General features: G+C 36.0%; 1 protein-coding gene across 1 annotated transcript in view; it reads right to left on the reverse strand.

Annotated features, from left to right (window-relative positions):
* Window positions 1-18,978, reverse strand: part of nr3c2 (nuclear receptor subfamily 3, group C, member 2) — a 160,106-nt gene that overhangs the window by 68,216 nt on the left and 72,912 nt on the right. The window lies entirely within an intron of this gene.

Consider the following 18,978-nt stretch of genomic DNA (forward strand, 5'->3'; position numbering starts at 1 on the left):
AAAACATATAGATGCAACACTTAAATCCCACAGTGGCTGGCTGATAATATTAGATACCGCAAAGTTTGAACATCCATCAACGGCGATATGTAATTTTTAATATCGCCCAACTCTATTCTATGTGAAATGGTTACAAAAGATCAATGTAAGTCAAGTTTCAAGTGACCCTGAAAAAGCCACTCAATTGCCGAACTGAAGACATCATGATGCTTCTCCACACCTCTAAAGGGGCAAACACTATTACATACATGGCATGTACTCCATTGCAGTTTAAACTTTACAAAACGTTATATGCACTATTTTTTCCTGTTCTAACTGAGAATAAATAACTATAAAACTACGTTTGAAGCCTTCAATAATTATAAAGCTGTAAATCAGAACATTCTTAAAAATCACCTGACGGAATGGTGTCAGTGCTGCAGAAAACACTGACAAATGTATTATTTTAAAGGAGTTCCTCCGAGACTATTTAATTAATTTTACACAGATCACAGTTTGCAAACACTTTGAACATGGTTACTGTAATAGGTAACTGTCAAGAAATATGACAAATGTGAGTTTCTGAAGGTAGCAGCAGAAACTTAGAAGGCAAAGGAGGCGGGCAAAGCCACACTGACACTAACCCAGCAATCAGTACAGGTAACATTTGAGAGAGTCCCACATATTATATTACTAAAGTAATACAGTTCATTATAATAATCTATAAGAATCAACCACATATAGTGATCAAAACCACTGGGACAAAATAATTCCTATACTAACTGTGTTTTCTGTGTCACAGTGTTTCCATATAGATAATTATAATAATTCTATTAAACCAAATATCAGGAGTAAAAACAATAATCAATCTGTTTTTTTTTTTAATCCCATCTTTTTTTTTTCTTAAAAATAATCTGTAAACTGTCTACCAAATAATAAAATATATTTAGCAGTCTGATTTTGACACATCTTTACCGTGACATTGTTCATATGGGAATTCCAATAAATGTACACAAAGCTCTTATATATAATTGATTCCAGAGTGGTATTTTTCACTATGTTATATACCACAAGCTATGTTAAATACCACTGATCCTACAGTACCACTGTTAAATTAGATATTCTAATTGTTTAATATTTCCAGAAGGCATACTTATACCAAACACTTCTATATTATTTTGAATCAAAGCATTTCACAATGTCAAGACTCATTAACCTGTAGGTTGTTATTATGTTTGAATGTTCACATGCATTTACTTTATCAATTCTCAGTCTGGCAGCTGTAATTGTTTATCTAGATCCTCAGTGTTGCTCATGGCATGTGTTAATTAACAAACCTTTGTGCCAGCAACAACACAGTTCACAATTTGTTAAGCAACTTAATTCAAAGGGTAGGCCTACATGGGAATAGCTGCAAAAGTTGCTGTTAAGACAAAACAACGAATACTGGGTTATCAGAAATGTCTAGAATCATCAGAGAAATTAAACAAAATTCAGAGTTATTCACTTCTTATTAGTAATTGTTTCTAACCTAAAAATGGCAATAACCTGATGCAATTGTTCATGATACAACACTGTTCTGTCCTGCACGTGCACAAATACACTTCAAGTGTCCACCCCCCGTCAACAAATCTGAAACAGACCGCCATGCCTACGCCAAGTCCAGGTACCGCTGAGCAATTTGCAAGCATACAGAAATGCACTCACCCACACTCAAGGATTTAATGTAAACTGGAAAATGTTATTCTAATCTGATGCTGCGAGTCACCAGTTTTTTCTGATTTTAAATAATCATGTTTTGATTAATTATTGTATATATATATATATATATATATGTTTTTCATAATTCCTTATTTGCTTAGAGAATTTTACACCTTAATGCTACTGACGAACTAAACTTAAATTCAACCATTTTTATTTCACTGTGGTATGCTTTGCTAACTTCCCACTCAAGACTAATATTATTTAGTCATGCAGTTAATGTTTCCACAAGTTAAATTTAATTTGTATGCACCAGCAATTCAAGAGCATGTTTGCCATCTGGCATACATACATCTTTACCTGAGAAATAATTTCCCTTGGCAACATAAAGCTGGTATCAGCAGAGTATATACCATTTAACTAAATATACCAGGATGTAACATTACTGTCCCTTGAGAGCTACTGGCATATTGTAATATTAGGATTAAAAGGTTATTGTGTCCTGGCTGGTAAAGATGGTGAAGGACCCAGGAGAGTTCTATATTCTCGACATTACAGAGACTGAGGTGTAAATGGGACCAAGAATACTTAAACAAAAAGACTAATAGAGCCAGGTCATATTTATGTTATTTTTTCTCAAAGTAATTGAGGACCTGTCTTGTTTTAAAGCTTTATCAAGGGATATAATTAATTTCAGTCATTCCAAAAGCTACTTTAAATACCAGTCGCTTCAATGATGCACTACAATGACAACTACTAAATGTTGCTGAAATAACAGAAACTCACAGTGCAGCTGCATGGTAGTGAGTGCAGTAACTTGAGTAAAAGTTCATAGATGATAAGCAAATGTTAAATAAAGAAAGTGCAGGGAGGCTAGAATAGCTACAGTCTGTAACTCTAGATTTCCACTCACTTCCACATATCCAAAGCTGCTACAATAAAATCAAGCACAATATAGAAAACTAGGATAAACACATTAATTACCATGTCTCTCTTCTTCAGTGTCATTAACAAAACTCTGTTTCTCGGAGTTGAACACGCACACTTCAATCAATAAAAGAGACTGATGATCTGTTTAGGATTCTGTCTGTATACCCCACTAAACAAGCTGTCTGCTCTCAAAGGCACATTTCCTTTTAAATCCTATGAGCATACTGAACTAATAGCAGTTCAAACATAATCAAGAGCAGTGATCTAATTTTTGTGTAGCCTTCTAAACACACATCCAATTTGTCTGCTGTTAAACGTCTCTTGTGAACTGTCTTTCAGTGAAGACCACAGATGTGCAACTTGACTCAGCTGCCACAACACTTTGTAAAAGAGCAGCAGAAACTATCCCATTACTTCAGCCTGGCAACTTCATTCTGCATTCAAGTCATTCTGCATTTAATTGAGCAGTTTCAAATAATCAATGTTTACAGAGGGTCTTCTTGCTGTATGGGGTAAATAAATGTCCTTGCCGAACTTCATGCAACACAATAATACGATGAATAGCATGAATATGAGTATATGTGAAAACAAATAATGCTAGAGTAAGTGCATTGCACAGATGTGAAAATCAAGGAGTGTGACGGTCAATCAAGGTAAATATTGACATTCCTTCGAAAATACTAAACAAATTATTTTTTTCCTTTTTTAATTTTTTTGTGTCATGTTCGTGTATCAGAATGTGTTTATAGCAGAAAATGTCTTCATAAGAAAATGCTGAATTATGCTTTACAAGGCAGTTTTTATTATCCTAGAAATTGCTGTATGTTTCATTGATGTCAACCTCCCAAATGCTGAAACCTGACTTATCTCAGCCAGTTAATCATGCTGCCCTTCTGTTTGGTATCAACACTCTCAAAACAAAACTATATTGCAATAGTTCCTGCTGTTTCACGTTCTGTCAAGTTAACAATAATATTGAAAACAATCTTTCAAGTTATAAATATACACCATATGATTTCTGAAGGCATATATGGCATCAGCAAACTGATCACAGAGCTGTTGAAATAGGAATACTCTAGATGTTAGTTTGAGGTGCATGACCATTTTTACATTATTAAAATTAACACAAGGACCTAGGTTAAATCTATTTTGTTAACTGTATAAATTCCTATTTAAGACTCAGAAAATGAGCTCTCCACAACTGGTGATATATAAACTGTAAATTAACTTGCTGTCTCTTGAAGTGGCAACAAATTGTATAGATTGAATTGGGATATAGCAGTAAATGCATATTTGGAATGTTTACAATTCTGCATAATTCACTGCTGTCACATGAATGTGCCTTTAGCATCTATATATATATATATATATATATATATATATATATAGTGCTGAAAGACTGCCAGTGATCCATTGGTGAAAAGTAAAGGAATACCCCATTTAAACTCTGCTCAGTGCCTGAGGTCAGACTCCAAGAGCTTTATTTGTTTTTTGAATGTCAGAACTACAGTTGCTGTTTTTGGCTCAGCTTTGTTCCCAGCCCTATTAAATCAATTTGGTTTACAGTCGAATACAATTACTGCGAAAATGGGTGTATGCCAAAGGTCATCTGAACTTAGGAGAAATGTTGAATTGTTGGCTCTTAAGTGAACCAAGAGCCCACTGTATGGATTTAATGCAAGGGGAACCTATCTTAGCACACTCTCATTGTTTTTAATTCAACAGCAGACGGCTAATCAGTAAGATTCATAAATGTATGTTATTCCAATGGTGTGAAAATATATAATTAAACATTCTGAGTAAATACCAAAAAGAAGGAAGGAATCAGATCTGCTTCGTATATACCTTTAGTCAAAATAAAGTGTTACTATCCATTCAAATCAAGCCAAATAATGTAAGATATAAAATATATCAAAAATTATTATGCTGGCCCACACAGAAATGTATAACAGATATTTAGAACTACATTTTAAAAAGTATGACCTCTTTTTATAACTCTATTGAATGTAAGCGTACACGTTATCCTCTTCTCCTCCTCATAACAAAATCATTACAAACGCAAGTTATTAAGGCCTACAACTCCAGTTGGTTAGTAACCATATAATGCAATAGATAGACGCTACAGAGACAAGCTTGATGGAATGCAAAGGACGTAACTTTTCAAAAAGAGCAACAGTTACACGGGTAATATATGTATCACATCATAACCATTAATAATTAAAAAGGCCAGATTAAGTCAAAAATGTTTGTGCTGCAAATCGGTCACTGAAGCATCAGTAGCATTTCTGTAAATGGATATTGCACTGTCAAACTTTCATGGTATCAAATCTAAAATGATTTGTGGAGCTAAGCAAACTTCTCACAGATCTTGTTTCACACAATGCTGTGGATGTGGTCACATTCTAGTAGTAATCAAGAAAATACCTGAACTCTGGACAGATCAATGTTCATCAAAATCTGAAAACTTGGCTACTTATTTCAAAATAATATTTTCAATAAAAAATATGTATTAAAATGTATCAATCACCAGAACTTTGTTTCAACTGAAGGATGTGTATACCTTCAACTATAACTTAAGTCATTTAGGGCCTTAATTAGAATTGCTTTTAAATGTGTGCCTTGTATTCAACACAATGTAATAAGGGTAAATTATTGTCACAGTAAGTTGCTTCCTTCTTTGATCATTTTTTGTTATACACACACCATCATAATTAAAGGGCAAAAGAAGAAAAAACAAATCAAGTCCTGATAAAGACAAAGGGAAGATGAAAATTGTGACCTAAAATATTTAGTCACATTAAGTAGGAACCAGAAGTATTTTAGTCCACAAAGCCTGGACCTTGAGTACTCCTGCATTTCTATTTTTAAGTTCAGTAAGAGTCCAGTTCAGTAAGAGTCTCTACATGAAGTACAGCAACAGCCTGGAGGTGGCATGTTTGAGCCAAGGCATTGACATTTACTGCTGCAGCAAAATGATTTTGGGTTAGGGTCATCTGCCTACAGCTACAGCAGTGGCTGGTTGGGGGCATTTTAAAGTATGGGCACTATGGAATTAGGTCAGACCACAGATTCCAAGAACAAGAACAAGAATATGGGATCAGTAATGAACAACATTAAGTAATAATAAATAAATACAACTTTGACAATTGAAAATGTTAACTTTTTAAGCATGAGCATATTTGTAAATAACCTACACACAGGTGAGTTTTAAAGCCACACACTAAACGAGAAAGCATCTATTGCACTGTTATCCATCACCACACATTAGATATTGTTGGCCATTGCTAAGAGACTTGTCCTACCACTAGCACAGATGTCTAAGAGCTATATTAACTGATCCATAACTCCAGCCTCAATCAATACAGCAAACTGACACCTTTCACCCACTCCTCACAAGAGCTGTGCAAATAACGGCTATGGTTTCTGCACAGATCTCAAAAAAATGTCCCCAATTCACTGGATCTTTGTGATTACTGGAACATTAGGAAGGGAATATTGCCAGTGCACTAATCATTTGATGGAATTATTAAAATATGAAATACATTTAAGCTTTCTTTAAGAATATAGGGAGCAAGAAACTACTGATTTTAATTTACAATTACACAAATAACTGGTACAAGAATTGTTTTATGCTCAATCTATTATTATTATCATCATCATCATTATTTTCATATTAGACCTATATTATTCATATGGGAATTCCAATAAATGTACACAAAGCTCTTATTTCTGTGGACTTCTTGTCTTATATGTTAGTTTGGTTATTTTACCAATTGCTATTTTAAAAAGTGTTATACTACAGGGTCAAATAGTTTCATCCCATCACACTCAAATGTAGATATGTATAAGGCTTCTTCTATTCTGTAATCTTTGATTAAAAAAATGTAAAAGAAAAGGTTGAATACATTTTATGAAAATGGAAAAAAAAACACTATTAAATAATAAGTTAGACTTCAAAAGTTCCTCCTGTATGTGTTTACTTCTGTAGCACACCAGTTGTGAATCAGAGTTTAATGGAACTGGTGTCTCTAAAATATCGTATTACTGAAGAAAAACAAAGAGCCTGTTGTCAATTTAAATACTTTTTTCGGTGTCCAATCTAGGCCATATTTCCTATTAACAAAACATCCTCTAAAGTTTCGAACTTGAACATAATTAGGTTAAATTTACATATTGTAACAATGCAGGTATACTTAACAAATAGCTCTGTGCTGAATTTAGCTTATAACTTGAGGCTAGCTAGTTACGTAAATTTATAAATAAATACAACTCTTATCTGACATTCTAAACAAGACCTGTGTACCCAGAGCCATTCCTATAGGTTGCATTTTTTGCAACTGAGAAAGGTGACCTTGACCAGGTAATGTTTGCGAAACACCTGAGAAAACATTATATCATATGCCTCCTACCAAGTTTTGGATTACAATATACTTCATTGCAAGCCAAGTTTCAGGTCCATGGACCCACAGGTAAATGTGTCAGTATAAAGGACATGCCAACTTTAAACATGTATGGAATGGGAAAAAGTACTTTTTGTCATGAAAATATGTACTATTATCAATTAAACTTAACCACTTATTAAAACATCACAAACTACCTAAAAGCCAAATACATAACTATAATTGTATGTATTCATTTTCTGTTAAGACATAAAAACAGTACTGAAAAGCAGAAAACAGGGACATGGAGCAGGATTAAATCAAAAATGTTCGCAAGGTGCGAGCGCGAAAAGTTGCAGAAGAGCCGCAGAAGGGAATCTCGCAGCTCAGCTCCTCACTGAATTAAATCTAAAATATGAGGACCTGTGAATATTATTATTATTATTGGCAGACGCCTTTACCTAGGTGTTATCTATCGGCGGGTGGATCAATGGTTGGGTGAATAACAGATCAATGTAAATAGTTTATTCAGCGTCCACTTCCCAGGTAACACACAACGTTGCCACAATGTTGAATTACATTGCTACAACGTTGTGTCAACATTGTGTGTTAGCTGGGTTATGTGTAGTGGTGCAGATTTAAAAACAAACTGTGACGCACTGTCTACAGAACTCATAGTGGTTACATTTATCATTGGAAGAAACTAGCAACTAAAAATAAGCCACAATCAATATTATTATATATTATATTCATCAATAACATCAGCAGACATCAGTGTGAGTCCTTATGTACAGGTGTGCTACCCATAAAGACTTTCTTCTGTCATAGAAGAGCGCAAATATGTTTTAAGTAGATTTAGCTCACCATAACTTGTAATATGAGAACATTACAAGTGACATAACCTTCCGAATTAATAAGTACAGTGTTTAGCCGCCCAGTTCAACATATCTACCTGATTGGCCTAGCGGGTGTAACACAGCATTGGGGAGCTCTGAGTGCCTGAGCTGCGGGTTTCTCGGTGTCTCAAGGTGCAGTACTGACAGTACCTGCGCACTCGCCATATCTCTCTAAAGAATGTGTGCACTGTGGCCACACTGACAAAATATGTAATGAAGAAACCAGTGTTCAATGTTTACACATACATGTTAAATATATGATCGTGTTACACAGATATATTTAGACTTGTACCATTGTCTAAATTGCATTTCCATAAATACATTCTCTTTACAGTACACCTTTGTAATATGTCTGTCTGAGTGTGTGTGTGTGTGTGTGTGTGTGTGTGTTTGTGATCCGACCACACCGAGCCTGCTTCGTGTACTGTGTGTGTGTGTGTGTGTGTGTGTGTGTGTCAATGTAACATGTATAGTTATCACTTCCACTTCATATAATGGGCCTAGGTTAAAGGCAAAACGTTGACCACCTCCTAGAAGATGATCTGTTCAGATTATTAGTTTCCAATCCTAAATGTATCCACTACATTGTGCAAGTTTGCCTTCAACGGATTATTTATTTATGTATTTATTTAATACACCCAATGTGCAGTGCACTAACCTCATACACTGGATGTACTGGCTTGCAAGTTACGCAACCATATATGCCTGTAATAATATTCCATAAATATCATCCAATATCATTAATATAAATATCATGAATTATTGAAAACCTGATATGTCCAAAATTACAAAATGCATACATTAGATACACATTATATCTGCGGTGAGTGCGTTGCTGCACGGGCTTCTAGGGTACAGATACACTTTAAGAAAGGAGACTTACACGGATTTCTAGGCTGTATATGGATGTGAGTGACAGTCAATGCTCAACTCTTGAACTGCTGGCTGATATATTTTAACAATATGTATGCTAACCTAATATAAGCGGATACTGCATGGCATTACCTTTGCCTTCTTATGGATATACCCGTCAGGAATAAGCTGTTTCTCACTGGTGAGTGCATTTTCTCATTTTAAAATTGAAAGGAACACAGCCCACCTTTCTGTTACATGTAAAACTTTTAACTAATGCTAAATGTAATCCTGCCCATGGTTTGGTATAGATTCATGCCTTCAATTACCACTCATATTCTACCTTGAACTTACAGTATCCATTGGATGTATTCATGAAACATACTTTGACTTTATAAGCTTATTTTCTGTTTATACTTTATAGTTTATACTTATTCTTCCTTATTGAGTGTCACAATATGTATATTGCTCTTTCATTGATTTCAAGTACTTACCAACTGTGCTAGTAAATTTAATTTGAAAACTAGCATTAATAAAATATGAAGATGGGCAACTGTCATTAAACATTTTAAGATTGGTTATATAGTCATTCAAGAACATGGGATGTGTCCTATTGTCTGGATGATCTGGTCTCAAATCCAGCCTGTGCCATTGCTGGGGAAACTTCAGCACACACAGCCGCTAAAGCACCTGCAAGTTCAGACAGTATTCTGTTCCATTTAAATCAAATCTACAGCTTGGTATGATAGATGGACTGTAGAAAATCTGTATTTGCAGTTTAAAAATTAGGGGATGGATTGATACCGGGTTGTATGCTTTATGTCATCCCCCCTGAAGCATCATGGAAGCTGTAGAGTTGACAAAGGTCCTGTAATTGCCAATTCCAAGTTAGGGTGTACACAGAGGTGGGGGAGGGGGTACACCTGGAGATTCAGTAAACATTTCTGGCAGACACTAAGGTGTGCAACACTTTCACAACAGACACAGAGATAGGATTTTAAGCAGGCAAAGTGTGTTAAAGGCACAAGTGACATTCCGCAATCAGACTCAAATCCTAACGTTGAATCTAAAACCACATTCACACTGAAACAATTGCCGGCAATTTGGTGGCATTTTGTCGCTGGCAAGGTCTGTGTGGATGGGTTATTGCTGGCAATTTTCCGGCAAGGGTCCTAGTCTAATTGCGGGCAATTTTCCGTCGACGGGTCTGTGTGAATGGAGCAGGAAAATTGTTGCCGGCAAAATGACGCGTCACGTCCTTGCATTGTCGACGCAGTGCGTATCCAATCAGAATAAGGGCGCATTTTTGCTACTGCAACACAACAAGGGGCCAGATTAAATCAAAACTTTGACCCACCCACTAATAGCAAACTACAAACCTGTACATCATAGCTGTTACATTTATGATTAGAAGAAAGTGGCATCTTACTAAAAATGAAACCGCAAATGAGTACAGTTCTGTAGTTTTCTATTAGCGGGTGGGTCAAAGTTTTGATTTAAGCCCAAGGTCAAGACACCTTTGAACAAGAACTTGTGACCATAACGAGAAATGGCCGGGTTGTTAGAAATGGTGGAGGTTGATAATGGACAAAAACGGTAATGTCTATATAACACTGCTGTTGTAATTCAGTCTAACTGATTTAAAGCACTGCATTTGACATTTTATTTATTATTTTAATAATCCTGATTGTAAATCTAAACCACCTTAAAACATTTTTCACATATTGTTGTTGCAGTACCACAGGGTTTCATGCATTTCAATGAGGATCCCCCCCCACACTTATCTACACTCAAAATGGGAAACATGTTTTATTGTGAAAAAATATTTATATTAAAAATACAAAAATAAAATATCATATTTGGATAAGTCTCCAGCTCTTTGAGTTAGTACTGACAGAAATTACAGGTGTGAGTCTGTTGGGATAGGCATCTTTGCATACATAGATTTGGCAATATTTGACAATTCTTCTTTAAACAACTGTCGAGCTCTGTCAAGTTTCTCGATGTGCAAGAAACTTCAATATTCAAGGCCACTCCAGTGTCAATTTAGCTGTGTGTTTCTTCTTATGATGCTTAAAGGTGAACTTTCGTCCCAGTTTCAGCTTTCTTGCAGAAGGTAGCAGGTTTTCATCAAGAACTTTTTGGTACTATGCTACAATAATTTCCCCTTCTATCCTGACATGCGCCCCTGTCCCTGCTAATGAGAAACATCCACATAACATGATGCTGCCACCACCATTCTTCACATGAGGGATGGTGTTCTTTGGGTGATGCACTATGTTGGGTTTGGGACATACATAATGCTTTGAATTTAATGCATTTTAATTCCAGGATAAAAGGCAACAAAATACGAGCATTTTGAAAGGGGCTGTAGTCTATCTATAGGCATTGTATATGTATACACTTTATTGCAGATATCAATACAATATTATGTAGTCAAATGCTGTTCAGTAGTCATTAAATTACGTATCTGAGTTTCCAGTAGCTAATTAACTACAAACAATTAACTATATCCTTCCATTTTCAATAATCGAGTCATCCAGTACAGGGGCACAGTGAAATGGAGCCTTACCCAGTAGACAACCTAGCAGTCACAGGGTGCAAAGCAGGCTACACCCTGGACGGGACACTACTCTATATTAAGGGTTTGAATAAATCCTGAAGCATCTGCATAATTTATCAATTCCTCTCCTCCTTTTTTGTTATTATTTATTTATTCCTATGCTAGCAATTCAACTTTATACTATAACCCACTGAAGGTGAAACAAACTTATTATTTGTATATTACTATAATTAAAATATGTATCCCTAGTAAAAAACAAAGTTTTTTGGACAATGCTGTTTACCTTATCTTATTTACACACACACACACACACATATATATATATATATATATATATATATATATATATATATGTGTGTATGTATGTGTGTGTGTGTGTGTGTGTGTGTGTGTGTGTGTGTGTGTATGTATGAATGTATGTGTATCTATACACACAAACACACACACAGTTTCCAAACGTATCTGGCCTTCCTGAAACAAAACTTTTTAATCATCTGCTGCTGTACAGATAAACACTGATCTGCTCCAGTAGAATACACCCCTATATTCATTCTCAAACTCTCCTGACATCCATTTTTTCACATGGACACAGGATCTGCATGTTGAATATGCCAAATATGATGAGGATATCTACTGATATTTTCCCTTAAGATAAGCCCATGATGCACAGGTAAGAAACTGGAAAAACCTGAACCAGATTTTCAGGTCTGACAGCATAATTATAAAATTAATCTGATTGTGGAAGAGGAAGTTCCATGCTGAAGTCATTGCAGTAACAAAGGTCTTTACCACAATCACAGGCATTTTGTTTTTCTTTAACAGCTGGTGGTGAAATGAGCAATCCTTCAGGAATTAAGTTGTATCCAAAAAGACAATACTGGAACACTTTTTCTACTCATGATTTCTACCAAAAGTTAGGGTCATGAATCAAATGTTGTTACCCAGGTATGTTGCATTGTCCTTAATTCTCTTATATACAATGTCCCTTATTTAGTAGTAATATATAAAAGCTTATATGTATTTATGCTTCTACACATTCCTTCACGGGAGATTCCTTGCATGATTAAAGATGTCATTGACAAGAATACCCACATGAAATATTGTTTTCCATCATATATAGTTGTAAAAGAAATTTGATATAAAAACAACTATGCAGCGACAATTTGCAATGTCAGTAAAGCGTCTATTCTACAATTGGTTATTATCAAAGCAAACTGATCATGATAAGCTCTGCAGCTAATTATATAATCTTGAACTTGATTGCAGCAATGGACTGCTGAACAACAGGTTTGTTTCTTGTTTGCTAATCACCTATGAATGAGAAACTTTTCATAAATCATCCCACCGTTTTGTTTGTGAATAATGTATCAAGTGCTCTTAATTAACTTTTCACAATTTCCCTCATGGCCTTTAGTTAGATAGCTAATGATATGCATATAAGAACATAAGAAAGTTTACAAATGAGAGGAGGCCATTGTGCACGTTTGGTGTCCATTACTAACTAAGTGATCCAAGGATCCAATCCAGTCTATTTTTAAATGTTCCCAAATGTTCAGCTTCTAATACATTGCTGGGGAGTTTGTTCCAGATTGTGACGACTCTCTGTGTGAAGAAGTGTCTCCTGTTTTCTGTCTTGAATGCCTTGAAGCCCAATTTCCATTTGTGTCCCCGGGTGCATGTGTCCCTGCTGATCTGGAAAAGCTCCTCTGGTTTGATGTGGTGGATGCCTTTCATGATTTTGAAGACTTGAATCAAGTCCCCACGTAGTCTCCTCTGTTCCAGGGTGAAAAGGTTCAGTTCCCTCAGTCTCTCAGTAGGGCATTCCCTTCAGACCTGGAATAAGTCTGGTTGCTCTCCTCTGAACTGCCTCTAGAGCAGCGACATCTTTCTTGAAGTGTGGAGCCCAGAACTGTCCACAGTATCCAGATGAGCTCTAACTAGTGCATTGTACAGTCTGAACATTACTGCCCTTGTTCTCAATTCTACACTTTTGACAATATACCCTAACATTCGGTTTGCCTTTTTTATTGCTTCCCCACATTGCTTGGATGGAGAAAGTGAGGAGTCCACATAGACTCCTAGGTCTTTCTCATGCGATACTTCATCTAGTTCTATTCCTCCCACAGTGTAATTATAGTGGATATTTTTGTTACCTGCATGTAATACCTTGCACTTGTCCACATTGAATTTCATCTGCCAGGTGTCGGCCCACAACTGAATATTATCTAAGTCCCTTTGAATAGCCTGTGCTGCCGAGATTGTATCTGCTGAGCCACCTATTTTAGTATCATCTGCAAATTTGACAAGTTTGCTAACTATCCCAGAGTCCAGATCTTTAATATAGATTAGAAAAAGCAAAGGCCCTAGTACTGATCCCTGTGGAACTCCACTAACAACCTCACTCCAGTTAGAAGTGACTCCTCTAATCGACACCCTCTGTTTCCTATACATCAACCAGTTCATAATCCATCTACTTCCATTACCCTGAATGCCTACAGCTTTCAATCTGAGGATCAGTCTTTGGTGTGGAACCTTATCAAAAGCTTTTTGAAAATCTAAGTATATCATATCATATGTTTTCACATGATCTACAGCTGCATGTTCAAAAAATTCTAATAAATTAGTAAGACATGATCTGCCTCATCTAAACCCATGCTGACTATCTCCAAGAATATGGTTTTCATTAAGATGCTCCTCTATTTTCTGTCTAATCATCTTTTCCAACATTTTACAGGTGATGCAGGTGAGACTGATTGGTCTGTAATTTCCTGGCTCAGTTTTGTCCCCTTTCTTGTGGATTGGTATGACATTTGCTGTCTTCCAGTCAGTTGGCACATCCCCTGTTCTAAGTGTCATTTGGAATATTTGAGTTAGCGGCCTGTAAATAATTTCCCTAATTTCTTTAAATACTGTTGGAAATTAACCATCTGGCCCAGGTGATTTGTTTGTTTTTAATTTTACTAGTCCCTTTTACACATTTACATAAAAAACCTACATGCATATAATAATGATAATAACTATGGATTCAACTTTTTGTCTTGAGCAATATGGTTACTGCTCTGGGTTAGTGGTATTCATGGCAAATTTCAGCACAGTGGGTCTTATATTTTTGGAGAATAAGGCACCCAGAATTTTATCGAATGATGCAACATGGCCACCAAACCGTGTGACAAATTGACTTGACCATAATAGTGGGTTGAATGGAAAAATTAAAAAATGAAATATCCCGTGGGAAACTTTGCTGAATTACAAGTTGTAGTTTTTTGAACCACAAGATGTTTTTTGTTTGAGATATACTCTTATCACAAGGTCGACACTGACTACAAGCGTTGGCTAAGTTAGAACAAACTCTGTATACAGAATTGTTTTCCTTTGTTTTCTAGATTAAATATGCCAGGACAATGAACCCTCCTGGGGGCGGGGGATTGTATCTTGAAACCATGATGATTTAAGTCACTGCCGTATAACTGAGGTTGTAGGAAAATCATTACCCCTAATGTGGCCGTGGTGGTGAGTGAGTGCACAATGTTATTGATGTGTGTAAGTCCCAGTCTCTACTTTTTAATATCTTGTTACCCTATAAGACTGTCTGTTAGATATTTTAAAAACATTCCAGTCCAAACTTTATTGTACTTTAATGTTTAAGGTATTTCAGCCTCCAGTTTTTTAACACTAAATCCCAGAATGCCGAGTGTCCCATAATGCAGTTTGACCTTTGGTGTCTCACATTCACTTCCCAGGGCAGCTATACCTAACAACAAAGAATGCTAGCAGCAAAGTTGAGGTGTATGGTTACAGCAAATAAGGTCTGAACTTTATTTAATTTTTTTTAGCTAACACAATATGGGTGTCACCCATGTATGGCAGAATTGATGTGTGCATAAGAACTGAATATTTTGCAATTATGGCTATAAGCTGACAAACCAGTGTTTTTCTTAAAATATATATATATATGAATGTAATTGCCTTTCAATATTTTCTAGTCATAACAGTAAAATTAAAAATGTATTAGACTATCTAGCTAGCTAATTTATACATCTGATTTACAAATCAATTGACACATTTTCAAACCAGAACCAATCAACATATAGGCCTAGATTACCGGTCTACGTAAAATCTAATCGGAAACATACCCGTGCATTCCAGTTCCACTGACTAACAATTAATTAGCCCACAAGCTGGCTAGCCATATAGCTAGCTTTATAATATTAATGTGTTTGTTGCGGTCCTCTTTCCATTTCTGTCATTGCTACCATCACAGAAGGGTGTTTGGTGGGTTAACATGCTAGTTGTAGATTTGTGGTAGTTTAATTGCACTGAACATATTTTACACTTAACAGTGTTTTCATTTACTTTGTCAAAGCATTTCCATGCAGAATGTTTCAAGACAAGAAATAACAAATCCCACCCTTTAGTCAATCTTCATTACTGCTACATAGAGAGCCAATCTACAGTACAGGCTTCAAAAGAAAATCAATACTTTTTTTTTTTTTACGTGGGATTCACTTGTTGATAGTTGCCATTGTTAATGAATAGCTGAATGTTCGACTATTTGGTTTCATCCCTAATATGAACACCTGGAAGAGGGTTTGAACCTGGAAATCACTTCAAGATTGTAAAAGACCCAGCTAAAGCTACAGCAGTGTCAGAGAAGGTGGACGTGATGCGAGCTTAATAGAAGCTGAGGTTATTGTGTGTAGATGGTGTAATAGGGAGTCAATAGAAACACTGGACCCAGATTAAACCTTAAGACTCACACTCTCTCTCTTCCTTCAGCAGCCAAGATTTTAATCATGTCATTTTAGGTCAAAATAACCAGAGACTGTGTGCACCAAGGAACAGGGCCCAATTCAATACCACATTGAAGATATTCTCTGTGAGTGTGCATCTTCTAAGTGTTGTCAAAATGTTTGTATTTCTGTTATGTGTGTCTGTGGAGTTTATCCTGCAGTTTATCCAACTGTATGTATAAAAGGAACCATAGATACCCTGGTGCATAAAACAAACTGACATTCTTCTACCTTTCAACAGGAATAAGTAGATGGAGACAAGCCCCCCAAAAATAATCATACATTTTGGTTTTCAGGCATTTAGGCCCAGGCTAGCAAGACATACTTGTAACAACGAGAAGAGCAAGAAGTCCCAATTCTTACCCCTGAATAATAAGTGTGCAATATACTTCTAGAACAAATGTTACAGAAAAGGGAATTTATATGGTCAATATGTGGCTATGAATTGTGACTTACTAATCATCAGGAAGACAGCCTATAGTATATAAGTCTTTAATCCAAACTCAATTCTTTGAGTATTGAACGGATGCCTGAATCCAACATTCAGCTTGGCCCTTCAGAGGACCACACTGGATGTGTCACCTTCACAATTCTAATTCCAGTAACAGATTAAATAGTTAAACCTAATATGTTGCAAGCAGTCAGTCCACTGGCTATCTGGGAGGGTAATCATGTTTATACTCTAAAGGGAAATAGATGGGTTGGAATTAATGTTTCTATGTGGTCTAATGGTCTACATAATAAAAAAAATTAATATGTGCACATGTGATGGGTGTGTAAATCATGAACATTTCACTGTTGAGGCTGATATAAGGGAGAAGAGTTTGAGCAACTTGTACAGAAAAGTATACTTATTGGTGTATAAGTTCAGATAGGCTCCACTTGGAGGTTGTTGACACTTAGGGGAAAAATATTGTTGACACTAATACTACTTATTGTTTGATTGTTAATCAGACTTCTTAGATTAGGATCCAAGTTTATACATGCTTTGTACCACTTGTACATGTCTCTGCACTATGGATCACTCATTGTATTTAAATGACAGGCTGCAAATGTGTTAGAGTGGAAATAAACATCCACTCATAGTCCTTAAATCAGTATAGACTACCTGTTCTTCCAAGATTGGCTTAAGTGTATCTTTCTGCACCACTCAGTAGTGAACGTATTTTCAGTGTTTTAAGTTGTAATTAGTACTAATTACGTCAGGATACTTATGATAACATGACATAAAATAATCAAGGAGACAAGCTCAGGAAGCAGCTCATGTAGTCCTCAGGTTTGTTCTAATGCCCTATTGTCCATGGGACAAAAGAGGGTGGGTGAAGAGTTAAAACTGGGAAAAAGTCAGGGTGAGGTGATGGCAACATCTCCCTCACCCTGTGAAGATATCACTATCCAGTATAAGGCACAGTGAAAAATACTTGGAGTTGAGGGAAGGGAGGTGGTGTACATGGCATGGTGGCCTGAATGTTCAAGGGTGTGCGTAAGAGTGTTACTATACATTTTTGCATAAAGTAACACTTCTCAGCATTGTGTAAGATGTATACCTAATTGTTAATAGAGTTTTGCCATTTAGCTAATAACATAACGGGATTATGTACTGCTAAAAGGAGGAATTGGTGAGGGTGCATAGAAAAATACAATATGATATATCCCATATGAAACTTTGTTGAATTGCAAGTTGTTATTTTTTGACCTACAAGATGTTCCAGGGTCTACCCTGGCTAACAGTGTTGGCTAGGATAGAACATACTGTAAACATAATCGTTTTTCTTTGTTTTCTTGACAAAACATGTAATGATAATGAATCCTTGCATGGAGATTTAATGCATGTATTCTGAGTGTTGCTTTTCAATCATAAATTGTATATCAAAACCATATTGATTTAAGTCACTGTAGTATAACTAAGGTTGTGTGGTGGGGGTATACTTTGTGCACATTGAATAAAGATCTTATCCCTGCACTGCCTTCTCCATTCCTAAGTCTGATTTAAAATACCCCACATCATGGTTATTCAGTCCTCGTCACATGTCACACTTTGGGACTATACAGATACCTAAACTTCTTCACAGCAAACCATGTGGAGACCGGATAAAACTTAACATTTCCTTTATTTGCTGATCAGATTATAGTTATCTCAAGAGATATAAAACCATGTGTAGAGAGCCGTTGAAGTGAATGGAATTGAAGGCCAGTAGAACTACACTCTATGAAGGAAATTAGTAACTGCGATGACAGCAGTTATTAAAAGCGTCAGTAACACCTGGACTAGTGGAGAAGTAATATTGCCACAGCCATATGGAAGTTATTATTTGAATTTTGGGTTACCAAGTCCTTTTTCTTTATTAAGTAGTGAATAAATGTTTATTTTGTTTTACATTACTGGAGAGCCTATTTAATCTGTGTCTAACTCCAATCTGAAGCACCCACATAACATTAAACATTAAAGTTTAATCGGGGTAGATTTTTCCTGAGGGTTCACTTCCAGTTTATGTTGTCTGTGCCATACTTTTATTATTGTCCTCAATACTGACTACAAAACTTTTCAGTGGGAATCCTGTCAAAGTTTTCATAGACTATGCCAAAATACCACTGCAACCCTTTTTGGCTGATCAATCATTGAACCTCTCCAATGCTTCTATTTTGGGAGGAATCAAATTCCTGGAATTTACCAGATGAAAACCCCATGAAGTAAAACATGGCCAAGAGCAGCTGGCATTTTTGCGGATTTTGCTGGGAAATAAACAGACCTTGAATTCTCTTCCAAGAAGAAAATGCATAGTGACAAAAAGAGTTTAGTTATTAAGCAACATTTCTGAAAATTTATTCAGACTAATAGAGAAAATGCAGTAGCCACATGATAAATAATTCACTTTGTAGTATCCAAG

This window comes from Amia ocellicauda, chromosome 12, assembly GCF_036373705.1.
Source record: "Amia ocellicauda isolate fAmiCal2 chromosome 12, fAmiCal2.hap1, whole genome shotgun sequence".
NCBI classification, from domain to species: Eukaryota; Metazoa; Chordata; class Actinopteri; order Amiiformes; family Amiidae; genus Amia; species Amia ocellicauda.